Source organism: Pelodiscus sinensis, chromosome 2 (assembly GCF_049634645.1).
Source record: "Pelodiscus sinensis isolate JC-2024 chromosome 2, ASM4963464v1, whole genome shotgun sequence".
In the NCBI taxonomy this organism is placed as follows: domain Eukaryota; kingdom Metazoa; phylum Chordata; order Testudines; family Trionychidae; genus Pelodiscus; species Pelodiscus sinensis.
In genome coordinates this window covers 119,238,899-119,253,784 of record NC_134712.1, presented here as the reverse complement: position 1 = coordinate 119,253,784, position 14,886 = coordinate 119,238,899, and the positions used below count along the sequence as shown (strand labels likewise).

Sequence of the window (14,886 nt, the reverse complement as noted above, 5' to 3'; positions counted from 1 at the left end):
ATTTGGTACCGCTGTTCTCTGTTCTGTACTGAAAAATTTAAGCCACAGAATATTTGTTACGGTCTCTCCCGTCTCTGTTAATAAACTATCTGGTTGTTGATTATCTCCCTGTTTGTGATCTTAGAGGCTTACTCCGACCCCACCTTTGTAGAGGTTTTCTGCTTGGGAGTCACCTCATTCGAATGGACATGAGCAACGACTCGAAGAAGAAGAGAACGGTTACTTACCTGTAACTGTTGTTCTTTGAGATGTGTTGCTCATGTCCATTCGATTCCCCCCTACCTCCTCTTCATCAGAATGTCTTTGTTGGAGGGGCAGCGCCGGCAGGGGTACTTATGCTCCGCTATAACGGCATCACTCCAGGGGACAATCTGCCAGTGCTATGGGTACCGCTAGGGGAAAAACGCTCCACAGAACCATGCATGCGGCGCGTGCACCTCATTCTAATGGACATGAGCAACATATCTCGAAGAACATCAGTTACAGGTAAGTAACCGTTCTCTTTCCTTTAAGCAAGAACAGTTCCTGTTATATAGCATAATTAGGATAAATGGTACTCCCTTGACTCTGGTTCATTGTGATCATGCATCTAGATATGATCAAATCAGGTGTAAAAGTTAAAAGTAACCCTAAGAAAGAACGTATTAGGCCAACAACTATTCTTTTTATACCAAATAACAAAATAGGTGTTACATGTTGAACATCTCTAGTCCAAAACTCTGGTAATATCCGTGGCCCAACATGATTTTAGTTAGCTGGATGTCCACTTACCATGGGTGGGGCCAAGTTTCCCATGGTTCCATAAAGTCTGTTTACAGCCACCAGTCCTGGCTCTCAGTGTTCTGTGCTGTTATTTAGCTCTGAATTACCCCTAAATGTCTTCTAAGAGCCCATAAGCAGAGAAAGTGTTGGCAGGAGTGGCTCGAGGAGAGCTGCCGGCAACTGGCACCCTAGGCGGAATGCACGATCAGTGCCCCCGCCTCCATAGCCTTCAATGGCTTGACTTCATCATTGGGTGCGGCATTAAACGCGGCACCCTAGTCAACTGCCAAGGTTGCCTACATCCACGGGCCACCCCTGAGTGTTGGCAATGCTGCTAGACAATATTGACCTCCCCTGGTCTAGCAAAATCCCTGGTTTAGCACCGGGCAGGTCCTGAGGATTTTGGAAGAAAGGTTCAATCTGCAGAATGTTAAATTTAGTGGTGAAATACTTACCACTCAGGAGAACTGCTTTTGAGTCTCCAACTTTTTTTTAATATTAACAGAGTGATTTGATTTGATTATTTGAAAATTGTATTTAGTGCATGTAGAATAGTGATAGAAATGTAGCCGTGTTAGTCTGGGGTAGCTGAAGCAAAATGCAGGACAATGTAGCACTTTAAAGACTAACAAGATGGTTTATTAGATGATGAGCTTTCGTGGGCCAGACCCACTTCCTCAGATCAAATAGTGGAAGAAAATAGTCACAACCATATATACCAAAGGATACAATTTAAAAAAATGAACACATATGAAAAGGACAAATCACATTTCAGAACAGGAGGAGGATGCGGGGGGGGGGGGGAGGAAGGAAGGTAAGTGTCTGTGAATTGATGATATTAGAGGTGGGGAGAATGGGACGTCTGTGAGCTAATGGTATTAGAGGTGATAATTGGGGAAGCTATCTTGGTAATGGGTAAGAATGAACAAATACACAAACTATCTTACCCATTACCAAGATAATTAAATTACCGCTAATTCAATATCTGTTCCAGGCTAATAAAAAGGAAAAGAAACATATACAGGAGCAAACTTGCCATCAATCTTACAGATGAACCACTTCTTGTGTTATTTCTTCAGCGAATGGTACCTCCAAAGAAAGAATAAAAATATAGTTTGGATTATATAATGAATTATATTGGCACCTAAAATACTAACTCAAGGCTAAAGGCATTGTGATAGGCACCTTACAAACATGAACATATGAAGATTTAGTGCACCAAGATCTCATTAGTTAAGGCCTGAATCCTGGAAAGATGTACACACTGTTTAACTTTACTAGCGTGACTAGGGTCATTGAATGCATTGGGAATGAGCTCATTGAAGGCATCAGGCTACTCACATGCATACAATTAATCACATTGCAACCCTGATCTTTCAGCTGGCTCTGGGTGGGCTGACTCTTGCACCTATACAGAGTCCCACAGATTTCAGTGGGGTTCCATATGTGCACAGGGGCAATCCACGGTAATTTGTTTGCAGAGTGGAGGCTTTAGAAGACAACTGACCCAGAAAAAGGTGAGGTAAGAGGGATATAGTCACATTTATACCTCCATAGGAATAAATATATACAAACACGCATTTTTTGGTTTTTTTACATATACATGCAGAAATGGTTTTCAGTAGTACTTATCTTGTATTAAGAATACATTAGTGGAAATTGATTTCCATGTGTAATGACTCTTTTTAAAGGTTCCCCCTCATCCACCATTCTGCCTAAAGAAATCAAACAGCTTGATAATGAACACAGTAGGAAGAAATTAAACTTGAGTGCAAAATGTTCTTTAAGTGAGCTGTTTATTTTGTTCCTTGAATTTCTAGTAATATTTAAAACACAGGGTGGGGTGGCGGTTACTACTTGTCTCCAGTAAGTAGATTACTTTTTATGCTTTCACAGCTTACTTTCCGGTTTTCCCGTCCCTTTAATTCTCCATAATACTGTCTTGTAGTACTTATGCACTAGCACCACAGAAGCTCCCACTGAATAAGGGAATACATGGCTGTACCCCTTGCTCATCACTACCCAAAAAAGGAAGTTGGGGTGTTTTCAGAGATGACTGTGCCATCCCTGTTCTAGCTTATCGCTACTCTTGTAGATTATTGCTACATACTGTGCAAGATTAAAAAAAAATTCCAGAAGCATTTATTACTGTTTAGGATATAGGTTGGGCCTGAAGTGTGCCCTTCTTTTTCTCCCCTCTTCCTTTTTTTATTAAGATCCTGGATAAAGACAATGAAACTTGACAAGACCCCATATGGTCCGTAAACATTACCTCAGAATATAAATCAATGTCACAAAGTTGCATTGACAGACGAGTCAACAATCTCTCTTGGGACACATCAGCAAACTCATTTTACTCAAGATTTGAAACCCTTCAAAACTATGAAATGGCCACAGAACGAAGAACTCCTGCAGAATGACAGAGGGAGTCCCATCGTATAAATCCCAGTGGAATGCTTACAGGACCATAAACATATGAAAAAGGAAGTTTACAAACAGTCACAAGGAAAACATGTCCAAAAGGAGTTATGTCAAAGCCATGCACCAGCTGATGATCTGTTCCAAAATTAGAGGTAATTGGCAATGACATGCTGCAAAAAATAAAGGTTGTGATTTTCAAAAGTGCTCATTGCTGGCCAAAATGCTTCCACTAAAGTCAACTTAAATGGGAGCACAGTTAGACCAATGCTGAGTATATTTGAAAATCCCATAAACATAAATAAAACAATGTCCCCAACATTAAGGATGTACAAAAATCAGGTGAAATCAGTTTTCACAATGGATACCGAAAAACCTCTTTCCCAAATTGGCAAACCACTATCAAGAATTGTTTTGTGAACCTGAACTAGAGCTTTATAAATCTAGACTAGAGGTTTGTATGAATGTTGAAGAGATGAGCCAATCAGGCATCCCTTTTCCCCATACCAAACCCAGAACCTCTTGGGGCTTCACTCATCTATGTGGGGAGAAAACTGGCAGCCTGCAAACAGTCTGCTTCCCTTCCCCTCTTATTTGGGGATCAGTCAGTTGGCCAGTTTCTTCATTTGCTGAGTGATAATCTGTGATCTGTTTTCTACATCCACAAACACTTGCTGAGCATTGAGCAGGTGACTTGCTTGCTCCTTCATTCAACAGCATTGTGGTTAAAAATAGCTCCAGTACCACAAATGGATAGTGCCTTGAATTTGAGCTGTTTCAGACTACACTGTATGGTAACTGGGAAAACCAAAACATTTTCCTTAGTTATCAGGAATTTCATTCTGGGTGCTTCAAGCCCCAAAACATCGTAGATCTCCACCTCACAGTGACAGATGGAGTCTTTCTTGTCTCACTGATGCTGAATGGAGGAGTGAGCCAGCTGCCTATTCCTGAGAAAATTCCACAGAGTTTAGGAACTATACTTATCAGCTTAGAGTATTTGCAAATAGTAACTGTGGAGAACAGGCTGTCTGGCTGCCTGCAAAGATATAAGGAGATGATTGGGTTGGGGGTATTCAGAATGTGACTTCTCCCACAAGAAGAGATCAGAAAGACTGGGGAGAAGGGAGTGTGTGGTCTGTTCGAGATGAGAAAACATTCTAATTTCATTAAAAAAACAGTGAGTTTTGCCAGTTAGCTTGATAGTCCTAGTGGTATTTTGGCGCACATATGACACAAACTGAAAACTCCACGTCAGAGTGAGAACATTATGGATTTGAAAAACACACATTCATCCTAAAAAGTGGATTTCACAGGATATATAGCATGCTCCTAATCTCAGTATGCCAAAAATCCACTCCAAGGATAAATGTAACATACTAAAAATTAAGCCAAAGTTACTATCTCTGAACAGATGCAGGGCGAAGAAAAGATGATCACCAACAGATTTCTGTTCCAAACAAGCCCTTTCTGTCTATCTATCAAGATACGTCTAGTAAACATCCAATCATGTGCATGTATTTTTTTTTCAATTAAAACATGTCCACTTATGAGTAGAAAAGGTACGGCCACTAAGCTTTAGGGCAGCTGCCCATGTGAATATCAATATTGAAAGATTTGGAAACTTTCATCCTAAATCACATTTCTTGGATTAGATATTTATACTGCAGGTCCACACTGATATCTATATTATCTAGCTGTGAACTTGCTGATTGCTCCGACTCCAATACAGAGCCTGAAGAAATACTATTAACCAGAAAGATAAAGAACATTTTGAGCCAACATCAGCTTGCTGTCTATGAAATCAAACCAGCAAAAGAAATAGAGTCTTACAGTATGTGTAACTATCTGAGGTACTAAAGTGCTATCTAACTTGTTCTTATCACCAAGCTTTCAATGTGCCTCTGGGAATACAGAATACGAGTGCATGGCCTTCACAGCAATCTTTCAGGCTAAAAGAATAAAGCAACAAGAAATAAAGACAGACAAACCATATTTGTCCCAGAACTGATTTAATACAGCAAAAATAACCTTTGTAAACCTTGAATCAAAGCCACCCCCCTCCTGCAAAAAAAAAAAACTCAACAAAAACACACACAGTCTATTTTCACCTCAGCTTCTAGATTTGGTTCCTCAGACCTAGTTGTTACACTCTCCACAGGAAGTATGTGAGGTACTAGCTAATTGCACTCCCTGAATGTGACATACACTATTAATATATCTCAAGAAGAGGATGCCATTGTCTGTTCTTATTGCCATTCATATTCTAGTGTTAGGACTCCATTCCCATCTTCACAAACCACCACAATTTGCAATATTCCTATAGCTGATTTATTTTTAAGTTCATCCACCAGAATTTCTTTAAGGCATAGGAGTCTTTAGGAATTTATAGTCTACTATGTATTTGAGAGAGTTTGTCTGTCTGTTTGTTCAAGAACTCCTCCTAAACGGTAAGAGCTAGGACCACCAAATTTTATATACAGCTTATCATAACATAAAACAAACTAAAGGGTTGATTGTGCCAGTAAAATGGGATGTGCCTGGAATTGGATTGCCTCTCACAAAACCATGTAGAAAAGAGACAATCACCAGGCAGATGAAAGAGGCTGACTGGGGGTATGCCCCCATACAGAACTGACTCAGCCCCAAACCTTCCACCTGCAAGTGCCCTTTAAGGAGGTCTTGGGGGACCTGAAGTGCCCCCCAATTCATATAGGAACATGGTTAGCTGTTGCCTTTCATCTGAGACTGAGGGGAAAAGCACACAGTTGCGTTCCTCACTCTGGCAGGGGAACTCAGGGGCCAAATGAACCTGGACCTTCCCCAGTGAAGGGATAGTCACGTCACCCCCCCCCCCCTCCTCCCCAAGCTGTTCCCATTGGAGCTGCAGCAGCCATGGAGAGTGCTTTTCACCTGGCCCCAAGCTGCTGCAGTGAGAAAGAGGTGGGGTTGTCCTCCCTCCCTGGGGCAGCCTGCATATTCAACGCCACATCCTACCCCAGAGCAATGATTAGCATCTATATTTTTATTTTATTTTCTAAACGTACAAAAAATATAGAGTAAAGGACCCAACCAATGCCAGTTAAATCTTCTAGTAAAAAATAATAATGAGGTTGTCTTGGGCCTCCATTTCTTTCTGAAAACTGAAGACTACGCAGTTTATTACATGTGGGTTTTTCAGAAGAGACTTCAAAACCTGAGGATCACTGTGCTTTGAGTAGAAGTTTGCTGCAGTATTCTTGGCAAAATTTCCCATTTTTTATATGTCGTGCAGTTTGGTGTGACCCCGTTAGTTCTTGCTTCTGAGAGATGACTGCATTTGAATGTGTATATTCTTTGTTAATAGCTTTAAAACCTATCAGGATGAAATATCCTGTCCACATGTAAATAATTATGAGCATGACTGACTTGAGACACTTGAAGCTTTTAATTAACTTCATAGCGTTCTAAGTCTAGAGCTTTGTATATATTAGGAATTCAGCCATTGATAGAAACAAGTTAATATAGCTCAGTACAAATGCCAATGTGGACTTGAAAGTGGGGTGAGTTTAATCAGTATAAATCTTGGCTTTCCTTATCTATACTTGAGATTTGCTCAGTGCAGTTACTGTAGCTGTTCATTATCACTGGCTTCTCTGAGGGTACACCCAAGTCCAGATGAGGCCAAAACCCCAGATCCTTAATGTTTCCCCCCTTAACATCCATAAAGTATCTGAAATTGGCATAATCAAAAGAACCCAGGTTCCTGACCAAAATAGCATAAACATGGAGGTACATGGATATCTTACAATTTCTACATGTTGAGATGTCACTAACTCTTTCAAGAGCCTCTGTTTATATTTAGGACTCCTCCTCAAGACTTCACATACATTGTCAGAAAAAACAGGAAATCTTGCAAAACTAGGAACTAGACTAAATGAGCTCTTAAGGTTCACTTCAGTCCCATGAGTCTATGAAGAACACCAGAGAGATATATAGTAAGGATGCATCTTCTTTGCTAGCCCATCTACATATCCACTGAAGCAAAATGTTATGCTTTGTTAACTAATTTTTTCTTCATTATAATTTTGCCTTTAAAAAAATTCTGCACACATGTATTTATATCTTTCTATGGAACATAAGAAAAACAAAAGTCCATAAGAAAGTGTCCGTCTGCTTTGTACATTGGACAAACGTCTCAAACACTTCGCCAAAGGATCAATGCCCACAAAACAGATATTAGACAGGATCACAAAGAAAAAACAGTTTCTTGCCATTTCAACCAGAAAGGACACTGTCTGAACGACTTAATTACCTGCATCCTGCTTCAGAAGCCTTTTAAATCTGCACTTGAAAGGGAATCCTCTGAACTGTCATTCATGCTAAAATTCAACACTCTACGCGTGGGTCTCAACAAAGACCCCAGTTATCTTACCCATTACAAAGATAGCTTCCCCAATTATCACCTCTAATACTATTAGCTCACAGACATTTACCTTTCCCCTCCTCTCCCCCCCACATCGCCCTTCTGTTCTGAAATGTGATTTGTCCTTTTCATATGTGTTCTTTTTTTTAATTGTATCCTTTGGTATATATGGTTGTGACTATTTTCTTCCACTATTTGATCTGAGGAAGTGGGTCTGGCCCACGAAAGCTCATCATCTAATAAACCATCTTGTTAGTCTTTAAAGTGCTACATAGTCCTGTATTTTGTTTCTTGGGGTCCTAGCATTCCCTACCCCTGAGGGGATGGGGGGGGGGGCAAAGAAAAGAAAGCCTAACACTAAGTACCTAACTAATGGGCTCTTTACAGAGAACTATTTACACAAGAGAGATAAGCGGGGAACAGCAACCCTAACTAGCTAACTGACAAGCTCCAACAACCATCGCTGGTGGTAAGAAGGAACTGAGGAGGGGCAGCGCCAGCAGGGATACTTATGCTCAGCTATAGCAGCGCCACTTCAGGGGGCGACCTACCGGCACTATGGGTACCACTAGGGGAAAAATGCTCCACAGAACCATGCACGTGGCGCACGCACCTCATTCAAATGGACATGAGCAACCACTTGAAGAAGAAGAATTTATGCAAGACTAAGCATGGAAAATTTCAGCCACATTTGGAAAGTTTGGAAAAGTTGTGACCTATTGAAAAACCTGGGGTTAGAATGGGAAAGCTTACACACCTGCTAGCATTTGCTTCTGCTCCTAGTATAATTCTCTAGTCTGTCCACAGTGGGCACAATATTTAGAAACGCATTGCAGTTAGTCAAGACATTAATTTATGTTCATTCTGCCTAATGGCAAGATTTCTGACTACAGTAATATTATTCTGAAAGGGATCTTGACTGGGTATCATAATGTTCTCTATAATATGGCTGCTGGGAGGCATTGAAAATGCATGTTCTGCGGGGCTGCACATTTTCAAGAGACATTTCCAGTGGAACATAAAGGCAAAGTCCAATAACGTTCAAATGAAAATCAGTATTAGCACAGAAAGTATGGAAGCATGCTTTTACTGCTTCCCCTTTTCATTTTCCTCTTGCTTTCTGCTGGTATAGTGACACACATATTGGCAGATATAGGAGAAGTATTATTGTGATGGATCACTTGATGATTACCTGTTCTGTTCATTCCCCTCTGGGGCCCCTGGAATTGGCCACGGTCAGAAGACAGGATACTGGTCTAGATGGCCGTTTGGTCTGACCCACTATGGCCATTCCTATGTTCTTATATTCCCTGCTCTAATCCCCCATCACTACTTCAGCGTCATCTAGATGGCATTATGTAACTTTGCCCTGTTATTACTTTGTTTGGCTACAATCAACCCTTGCCAGGTACTTCGTGCTAGGAGGAAACTGACAGTACTAGGTTTGGATGGTTAGATGGTTTCTAAGATCACCTACAAACAAAATTCTAATTACAATGGGAATCTGTTCACATTATTGACCTAAAATGCTATTATTTGTTTTCTTTATAACTGTAAACATAGCTGATTTTCGCTAATGTACAGTAAATGGGATCACTGGCAAGAAAAATTTCACGCTGATAACTCATACGCCAGGATTCCTGCCTGTTGTTGGTTAGTTGATGAGTTCTTATGAACCAAGGAGCAGGTTTTTGAAATGTACACAAAAAAATTAATTCTGAAACAATTCCTTTTTGTAGCGAGTCACTCCCTCCCCTTGAATCTTACATTTTCATTGAGCCTTATCAATTCCTACTCTCACAAAACCCTGAGAGTTAGTAGTTTTTTCTCTGTTTGTGCCCAACCAACGTCCCCAGGACTCAAACAGGTATACCCCATACACGTAAAGTATAGTAGACTTCCCAGGCCACAGATGAACACTGCATTTCAGGATTGGAGGTTCACATGGGCCACAGAAACTTATAGGAAAATAGACCACTGTAGCTCCAATGTAAAATTTTCTGAGACATATATAGACTGCTAGCTACAGTTCAGCTGCCTCTCACATAGACTCCCATCTTGTCCATATCATACCAGGCATACATATACTATATGACCCTTTTGCTGCATGTTGCCTAGAAGGGTCCTGTTATATTTAGACACAGCAGAGAAAGAGCTAAACACAGAAGGAGTTTACAGAGACCCCGCTTGTCTGCTATGCTTACTTTATTTATCTGGCAGCAAAACTAAAACAAACATGAAAATGGGGTTTCACACTGGGGAGTGCACTAACATTTAAAAGGATAGGACATCACAGTCCTCCACGCTACTTAAAAAATCTTTACAAATGCATATACATTGTTATTTACATGGCTAATGTGAGACATCGTATAACCTAACTAAAAATTGGGTGGTGGATTACCACATACTCTTAAATTGCAAGGGTCATTCTGCCCTGGAACAGCAACTCACTAACAAAACAATTTATAAGTTTATGTGTACAACTGATTTTCACATTCTTGGGATCATATGGAAATGATAGGGCAGCAGTCTCCTGGTGAAGAATAGTCTGTGGTATGCAATAAATTGGATCTGATGTGACAAGTGCTATGTAAATTGGGGATTCATGTGATCCAACACTGTAACATGTAGTACCACTCCCTTTACAAGAGAAAGCATATCATCCTTAGCAATTTCTTTGTTGGTATCTGTGCTAATGATGGGTAACCAAGCCATCAAATTGAGAGAGAACACTTTGAAGGTTCTGTAGGTTGAAAGGAGCATGGACATGGCAGGTATGACAGCCTATCAGCGTTGCTGCACTGAGTCTCTTTATGGAATTGAATAGCGCAGGAATGAGCTGAAAATAATGCCCCTCATTGTACACAAGCAGCAACTAATGACAGAATTCAGTGTTTCCTTCCAAAAATAGAAAGTAATGGGTTATGACATGCAGATAGCTATGGAACGTCCAAATTATAAATATAATGCTCTATTTGTGCATAGCTGTTCTCAGGCTTAGTGACTGTTCATGATACAAAGTCAGTTGGTTTTTCTATGCCATTAGGGGAAAAAATATGGGAAAGAACTGCATCTACTCAATATGATGAAGCATCACAAGTCAATAGCAATGGTAGCAAATCATTAAAGTGCATAAGAACTGTGGCTGATAACATCAGTTTATTTGCTTCTTTAAATGAAAGCGAGAACAGGCATTTACATGGCACTGTTGTAGATGGCATCTCCATATAGTTACATGCTAAATGCCCTAAAGATTCATTTGTACCTTCATGCTTCAAGCACGCACCATTCTAGAGGACATCATGCATGATGATGGGCTCTGTTCAATAACTTCCAAAGCAGTGCTGACCAATACATATCCATTTTCATCATTTGAGTCAGATGCCATCAGCAGAAGGTTGATTTTCATTTTTGGTGATTTGAGTTCTGTAGTTTCCACATTGGAATGTTGCTCTTTTAAGACTTCTGAAAGCATGATACATACCTCATCCCTCTCAGATATTGGAAGGTACTTCAGATTCTTAAAGCTTGAGTTGAGTGCTACGCTAGCTTTAGAAATCTCACATTGATATGTCCTTCGTGTTTTGTCAAATCTGCAGTAAAAGTATTCTTAAAACAAACATGTGCTGAGTCATCCTCTGGGACTCCTGTAACAAGAAATATATAGCAGAATGAGGTTAAAACAGAGCCAGAGACACACAATTCTCCCCAAACGAGTTCATTCACAAATTTAATTAATGCATTATTTTTAATGTATCATCAGCATGGAAGCATGTCATCTGGAATGGTGATAAAAGCATGAAGGGACATATGAATCTTGAGCATAGCTGGCACATAAATAGCACTGCACACATAATACCTTACAATGTCAGCTACAAAAGTCCCATGTGAACACCTGTTTTCACTTTCTGGTGATATTATAAATAAGTGTACAGCTTTATCTCCCATAAATGTAAATAAACTGGTTTCTCATCAATTAGCTGAACAGGAAGTAGGACTCAGTGGACCTGCAAGCTATTAAAATTTTACACTGTTTTATTTTTAGTGCAGTTAAGTAACCAAAAATTTTACATTTGTAAGCTGTACTTTTACAAAAACGAGATTTCACTACAGTACTTGTATGAGGTGAATTGGAAAAATACCGTATCTTTTGTTTATCATTTTTACAGTGCAAATACTTGTAATAAAAATAATATAAAGTGAATGGTGTACACTTCGCATTCTGCGTTATATTTTAAAATATAGAATAATATTCAAAATATTTCATAAATGTAAATTGGTATTCTATTGTTACAGTGTGATTAAAAGGTGATTAAACATGATGTTTTAAATTGTGAGTTAACTGTTAACTGCAGTTAATCGACAGCTCTGCTGATTGCCATCTTTTCTCTGGAGCACCCCCTTTGGGACCTACATTTTCCTATTATAAGTGTTCAAAACTGTGGATGCGGACAAAATCTGGTGATAGTAGATGAAGAAACCAGGGATATAGCAGCTCTAGTGTCAAGTTCCATTCTTATACATGCTCTTCAATCAAAATTGTGACCCAGATGCCATTTGTGTCTCTAGCTTTTAATAACACATGTAGTGCTTGATCTTTGTCAGTGTCACTAGAACTCTTATCTTTTTCCACGTTATGAATTCCCAATGTCTATCTTTTTCATAGGTTCATTCTTGGATGGATAGCTCTCTGTGATGTTGGTTTTTGAACTGTGAAATGAGTCACAACAATAAGCCCAGCAATCCTTCTAAGCATGCACAGTTTGTGCCAATGGTCACTTGGAAATTTCTCATATTCCCATGGTCCTCTGCCCATTCACAAGATGAACGTCTCAGTTCACACTACATTCCAGAGAATCCTTCTCTGAGATTTCCATTGCAAATGTTATGCCAATTCCCTTATTGAACATAAGTGCTGATATAAGCAATAATGTCTTCCAAATGACAGTGGCCTGACAATGTCTTCAGAGCAGCAAGGAACTCTCCACTTCCCTAATGTCACCAATATCATCCTGCCATTGGGGTAGGAGAATCATATTCCTGCATTGCTGCAGTAATTACAGTTTACATGGCAAAACAGGGTGCAGGAGAACAGGGGCGGATATAGGGCAGGGCGAACGGGGCGGCCGCCCCGGGCCCCGCGCTTCAGAAAGCCCTGCGCATGCGCCGTGGCAAAGGGAGGGCCCCGCGGAATTATGCTGCCCGGGGCCCCGCAAAACAGTCATATGCCCCTGCAGGAGAAGACAATACATCATGCAGCCACCCATATGCTTTCAGATCCATCACTGAAAACAAGGTTGAAACATGTCATCTGAAATGGTGTTGAAGGTTACAAATTGATAAAAACATTCATGATACATCAGCCACGATTCAGTTTTTATCAAATTCATCAACATTGCCCCCAAAAGTTGCCATTTCTCTCATCTCTTGTTAAACTTTGCACTTCGTGAATGTCTTCTCTGCCACAGGAAAAACAGTGACTGCACTTAACTGTGCTCTGCCTGACTTTTCTAGATTCAGTGCAACACTTCAGGTGGCAATGCTCAAATATTTAAAGGGACAAGCTTCTGACTTGAGTTACACAGCTGCATCTTCCATTTATTTTACAGTGAGTTGGATACTTGTAATTGGGGATAGAGTTTGGACCAAAGAGGGTTAGCATGCCAACATCAGCAACTGTCCTCCCTGAACAATTTATAAAGACCGACCTATTCAATAATCATTCTGACTATAATACATTCATACAATTGAATATTTGTTGTTTATTGTACCTGTTGTGATTGAGACTGGAAGCTCTTCAGAGCATGTTAATTATTTGGCACACTTTACATAAAGCACAACTGATTTTATAATTCCTTAAAAGCTATCATTATATTACAACACTTTATTCTTGTAACTACATGTTGAAAATATTACATTATATTACTTTCCACTTACAAATTTTCTATACAACTGTGCAAAATAATTTTTAATGATTTTAATCCTTTGAAGAGATTCAATTAAGGGAATTTGACAGATATTTCCTGCTGGTTTTTGTTTCCACTGGATGAAACAATTAAATAGGCCTCAGTGATGAAATTAAGTGTGTGTTAGTTAGGTGTCAGAACTGAAAATACATTTGCTAAGGTGTCCATATGTCATCAGAGGGAGGGAACATAGAGTTCTGAAAAAGAACAGCAGAAATATTAGACTTACAGGATGTGCTGAGTATTTTGACAGAGTAAGCTAAGTGCAAAGCCATTGTGTTGAACCCAGCAAGACAGTAGAAGAAAAGATTGCAGCAGTCAATGGCCTGGAGTGAGGTCACCAGCTAATCTGATTTCATGACAGCAAAAGATCCCAGACTGGTGAGAACGTGCCTTCTGATGGAGGTTGGCATTCCTCTGTCTAAATGGGACAAGGAGTCCTGTGGCACCTTATAGACTAATAGATTTATTGGAGCATAAGCTTTCGTGGGCAAAGACTCACTTCATCAGATACATGTAGTGGAAATTTCCAGAAGCAGGTATAAATATACAGGCCAGAATAAGGCTAGAAATAACGAGGTTAATTCAGTCAGGGAGGGCGAGGCCCACTTCTAGCAGCTGATCTGGAGGTGTGAACACCAAGAAAGGAGAAACTGCTTTTGTACTTGGCTAGCCATTCACAGTCTTTGTTTAATCCTAAATCGATGGTGTCAAATTTGCAGATGAACTGTAGCTCAGCAGTTTCTCTTTGAAGTCTGGTCTTGAAGTTTTTTTGCTGCAGGATGGCTACCTTTAAATCTGCTACTGTGTGTCCAGGGAGATTGAAGTGTTCTCCTACAGGTTTTTGTATATTGTCATTCCTAATAAAACTGATTTGTGTCCATTATTCTTTTGTGTAGGGACTGTCCAGTTTCGCCGATGTATATAGCAGAGGGGCATTTCTGGCACATGATGGCATATATTATATTGGTAGATGTGCTGGTGAATGAACCAATGATGGTGTGGCTGATCTGGTTAGGTCCTGTGATGGTGTCGCTGGTGTAGATATGAGGGCAGAGTTGACACTGAGGTTTGGTGCATGGATTGGTTCCTGAGTTAGAGTTACTATGCTGCGGTGTATAGTTGCTGGTGAGAATTTGTTTCAGGTTCGTGGACTGTCTGTGGATGAGGACTGGCCTGACTCCCAAGGCCTGTACAAATGAGGGATCATTTTCCAGAATGGGTTGTAGATCACTGATGATGCATTGGAGAGGTTTTAGCTGAAGACTGTAGGTGATGGTCAGTGGTGTTCTGTTGGTTTCTTTCTTGGGCTTGTCTTGTAGTAGGAGGCTTATG

The 14,886-nt window shown here is 40.2% G+C and overlaps 2 protein-coding genes across 3 annotated transcripts in view; one reads left to right on the top strand and one right to left on the bottom strand.

Annotated features, from left to right (window-relative positions):
* The window catches only part of CDH20 (cadherin 20), a 161,900-nt gene that overhangs the window by 101,226 nt on the left and 45,788 nt on the right, over positions 1 to 14,886 (top strand). The gene's annotated exons all lie outside the window — the stretch shown is intronic.
* The window catches only part of RNF152 (ring finger protein 152), a 242,485-nt gene continuing 238,387 nt past the window's right edge, over positions 10,789 to 14,886 (bottom strand). Inside the window, exon 3 of the transcript XR_012901726.1 lies at positions 10,789 to 11,232. The gene's annotated coding sequence lies outside the window, so the exon portion shown is untranslated. The remainder of the gene's footprint in view (positions 11,233 to 14,886) is intronic.